Below are 5112 nucleotides of genomic sequence, written 5' to 3'. Positions count from 1 at the left end.
ATAAGACTATAGGTGGAATCCTGAACAGCAACCCAGATCTTCAGAGATAGGAAATTTCCACTTGAAAGGACGGGCAGACCAGCCTGGAGCGGCAAGAAGAACAGAAGATAATTTTTGAAAGAAACACCAATAGGAAAAATACAAAACAATATAGGCAGACTGACTGCTACTACAAGAACAAACAAGTTTCTTCCCCAGGAGACATCAAGGCAAGTGGTTGGGTCTCCTCAGAGCAAACCTCCTTCCAAGACAAAGACTCAATGAGAATACACTCTCTGATTGGTGAATATGTTCATCACTGATAAGGGGAAGTGAGGGGAAAACAGCAATGAACCTGCAAGGTAAGCCCTACAACGTTTAATAGACTCCTGTGAACCTGGGTGGAGACTTGGTTGGCCAGCAGTGTGGCAAGACCTGGGGACTCAGTGTGGGAAGACCTGGGCCCAGAGTCAGTGATATAGCCACAGAGGACTAGAATGGAGAGTGAAGCATCCAGCTGATAAGAAGAGAGGGCATATGCACAAGATCATCCACACTTGCAGATAATACCCACTTGACATGGCTTCAATGACTGAATGATCAGAGCTCAACTAGAAGAATAAAGAAGAGGAAAAAAAAGAGCAATCTGATACAATTTGATGAACTTGACCTACACCTATGGATGCTGTAGCTCAAAAGAGGGAACAAATCTTTACAGCAAGGATCATTCCCACCTTCTCCATACAAAGAATAGACAGGGATGGGCACTGAATAGTTTTCATTTTGTCTAGCTGGGTCTGGTGAAAAGAGATGGGGATAAGAGTCATATGATTCAATAGTGAATAATTGTTATTGTGACTAATTGTGAGTGTCACAATTATAAAGGTAGAAGTTTTTTTAACAAAAACAAGGGGAGTGGTTAATCTTATAGTCCAGAAACAGAGGCCCCTAGGACCATCAAGGGAGATGAGCACAAGCAGAATGCAGGACCTTATCCAGAGAAGCAGTAAAGCCAGAGACAGAGGCAGAGATAGGGTCATGGAGAGGGGGAGAGGCTGAGGACTCTAGATTGATGGGAAAAGAGGGACTAAGAGCTGGAGGCCAGGAGGCAGACTTGCAGAATGTGCCCTTTGGGGGTGTAAATTATTATATATCCCTGCATGTGTTTTTTCTTTGTTTGTTTGTTAAAAGCTAAAGCGACTAGAGAGAAATACTGTTAACTGATGGTACATGGAGGGGATTATAATCATTGTAATGAAACAAGGTGTATAATTTGTTGAATGTAAAACTAATGATCTACCCTGTAAACTTTCACTCAATTCACAATAAAAACCTTAAAAAAATTTTTATATGAAGTTCACATTTCAGTGTTCACAAAGTTCTACGTGAACACAGCCACATCTGTTTGTTGATATGGCCTATGGCTAGTTCCCATTACAATGGTAGAGGTGAGTGGTTGCAATAGAGACCATCTAGTATGCAAAGACTAAAATATTTATCTGGTCTTTTATAGAAAAAAAAAAAATACATTGTATGACAACCACTAGTGTAAAGGATGGTTTGAGAAGATCAGTAGATTTGAGTAGATGGTACAACTCAGTCTCTGCCCTTCTCCATGCATGGAAGGTTGATCCCTAAGGATTGTATCACTTAGACTTGCTCTCCAGTCAAAAGTTAGCAGAATGACTATTACCAGGAAAAAAGAACAGAATAGCAAATGTTGAGTTCGTGGAGATATTGAAACCTTCATACATTGCTGAAGTTAATGTAAAATAATGTCACTGCTGTGGAAAACAGGCAGCTCCTCAAAGGGTTAAACATAGAATACCAACTATTTGGGGGGGGAAAAGGTCTCTGATTTCCTATGACTTCCTCAGGTGAGAGGAGGAGAATCACTATTCACATCAGTCCAAGGCCATTTTCCTATGAAGCAGAGGTCAGCTATTCCTCCAGCCTCCAACCTTTCTTACTAATTCTGATACCAACTGACCATCTCATAGCACTCTCCACTTCTCAGCCGGGTTCCATCATTTGCTGTAATGGTCACACAGAACTCACAGATAATGGGATGCATTAGGTGAGTTAACAAGTTACAACTCAGGACCAGCAATATTCTGGATAAAGTTCTTTGGTCAGAGCAGTTTCTTCTCTGCCATGCCACAAATAAACTTCTCTCTGACCCTCTAGCCCTTGGCCTGGCCTCAGGCCATTTTACAAACCTCAGTTAGTGCTGGCAATAAATGCCCAAAGGGCATCTTACTCTGCCATAAACATCTGGCCAAAGGCACTTAACTCCATGGATCAGCAAACCTAGCTCCCATACTAAGTGCCCGGAGGTATACTATTCTGTAAGTTAATTTCCTGCCCAAAGGCATTCAGCTTTACTTGTTCCATGGGGGCAGGAAGACCACTGCTCTGTCTCATGCTCTGGTTCTTGGTTCTTATGCTAAGACTCCTCTACAGCTTCTGTAGTGTTACAACTTTCTGTCCCTGGATCAAGGAGGGTCAATGCACAGGGATCTCAAGGTCCAAAGGACACATTTCACTCCTGGCTCTTCTTCCTTGATGGTAGTGAAATTTCCCCATCCTGCTGCTGAGAGGGTTCATTTTATACACAGCAGTATGAACAGTGACCAATCACCTTGTTAGATTTTCATGTTTTTTACAATCACAATTAACTCTGCTAACAATCACTCAATCACAGAATACTTTCAGCATCTTCCCTTACCTTTTCTTACTCAGACCCATCAGGAAAAAACTATACCCAGTCTCCATTGGCCACTCTAGTCATTCAGTAGGAGTTACAAAGAGTAAAAAAGCCATTATTAAATCACTGTACTGCACCATATGACTCACAGATTTCGTTCCTGGGTATATTTTCTGGTGTTGTTAAGTGCCTTCAAATTAGTTCTGATTCATAGCGACTCTGTATATGGATTCTGAGGAGTAGTTGGTGGGTTAGCAGCTTATCCTACAGTGCCACACCAGTAGATCCCCCTACTCCTGAGTACACACCTGCAACAAATGACATCAAACTGAAAAAACACGAAACATCCCTCCCACAGCACTCTACTCAAGTGGGTTCAATAATCTGTTGCAATGGCCACACAGAATTCAGACAGCATACTCATAGTTAAATGGGGTCTATTAGGGAAGTTAACAGGTTACAAAGCAGAGTCAGAAACGCTCAGGACACAGTTCTTCCAGTCAGGACAGCCTCTCCTTAGCCGTGCCCATAGGTCTCTCTCTGCCCAGCCAATGTTATAAAACTCTTTTAGGGCTGCTGATAAAAATGCTCACAGAACACACCATTTTACCATAAGCCCCAACCTAAATGCACTCAGCTGTAACTCCATGGGTCAGCAATCCTCACTCCCCCCAATTAAGGGCCTGGACGTAGCCCACTCTGCAAGCAAGCCTCCTGCCCAAATCACTCAGCTTCACTTGCTTTGTGGACTGGGAATTCCACCGGTCTGCCTCATGCTGTCTTTTGGTTCTGTTGTTGCTGCTCTTTCGTCACTCCTCTGCTACACCTCCAGTCTTGCTGCTTTCAGACCCTGAGTCGAGGAGGTTCAATGCACAGAGATCTCTGGGTCCAAAAGATGCATTCCACTCCTGGATTTTCTCCTTTGATGGTACTGAGGTCCTCCTCTAGCTTCTGAGATGACTCATTTTACCTATGCTAGAGTTTCAAGTTTTTATTATTACAATTAACTCTGTTAACATCCACAGCTGAATCATGTCATCCTATCATCCTTTATCTTACTCAGAGCCATAGGAAAAGACCCATTTGGTGGAAGTTACAAAGACTAAAGTTAGAGGAGACATATTAAATGATTTGCTACCATAATACCCAACAAACTTGAAAGCAGGGATTCAAATAAATACTTAAGCACTGAAGTTCCAATATCAAGCCCAAACCATTACCATGGGGAGGACAGATGTCACACCATATGAAGATTGCTAAGGAACTGAGGAGTAGAAACTCAGTAGAGAGAAAGACCTTCCTCCCCACCCCGAAATGACATCCAGTACCCTAGATTTGAACTTCCAACCTCTGAAACTTTGAGAAAATAAATGCTTTCTTTCCAACCACGTTCTGTGGTATTTTTATTATAGCAATGCTAAGAAACTAAGACAGAATGATTGGGGTATTTTCACTGATACAGTGGCCCTCTAAAACTACAGCTTCTCAGGGAAGCCCATACAAGCCCGAGCCCAGTTGTCACAGACTCCAGTAAAACATTTCCCATCCTTTGTCCTTTCAGATTGAGAGGTGATAATGAGTTCCCACCATGGCTAGTTCCTCAACACTCCATAACAAAACCCTTTACCATTTAGTCCATTCTGACTCATAGAGAACCTATAGGGCAGAAGAGAACTGCCCCACAGTGTTGTCAAGGCTGTAATCTTAGGGAAGCAGACTACCATAGATCTCTCTTTTGGAGCAGCTGGTTGAGTCTAACAGCCAACCTTTCAGTTACCAGCTGAGTACTTAAAAACTGTACTACCAAAACTCCTTCAAAACTCCTTCCAAACCAAAATCAAACCTGTTGCCATCCAGTTGATTCTGACTCATAGTGACCCTATAAGGTGTCTAAGGCTGTGAATCTTTACAGAAGCAAATTGTCACATCTTTCTCCTGATATTAATTATTTTCACAAGGCTGTGTGACAGTTGACACCATCTATTTCCAAAAGTTTTATATCATACTAAACAGAAATTCAGGACCCCTTCAGTAGTAACTCTTATCCCCCTCTTTCCTAGCCCCTGCTAATCTCCAATGCACCTTGTTTTCTGTGTATTTGCCTATTCTATAGATTTCATATTAGTGGGCTCATAAGATACTTGGTCCATTTGAGTATGACTTATTTCATTCAGCAGAGTGTTTTCAAGGCTTGTCCATATCATACCATGAATTTGAATTTTATTTTTCTTATGACTGGATAATATTTCATTGTATGTATGTACCACATTTTGCTTATCAATTCATCTGTGGATGGACATTTCAGTTGCTTCCACTTTTTGGCAATTGTGAGGAAATGCTGCAGTGAATAGGGGTGTATAAGTATCTGCTTACATCTCAGCTTTCAAGTTTCTTGGGTATATAACTAGGAGAGGAATCTTGGGTAG

This window comes from Chrysochloris asiatica, unplaced genomic scaffold (genome assembly GCF_000296735.1).
Source record: "Chrysochloris asiatica unplaced genomic scaffold, ChrAsi1.0 scaffold00130, whole genome shotgun sequence".
NCBI lineage: Eukaryota > Metazoa > Chordata > Mammalia > Afrosoricida > Chrysochloridae > Chrysochloris > Chrysochloris asiatica.
Note: the sequence above shows the minus strand (reverse complement) of the source record.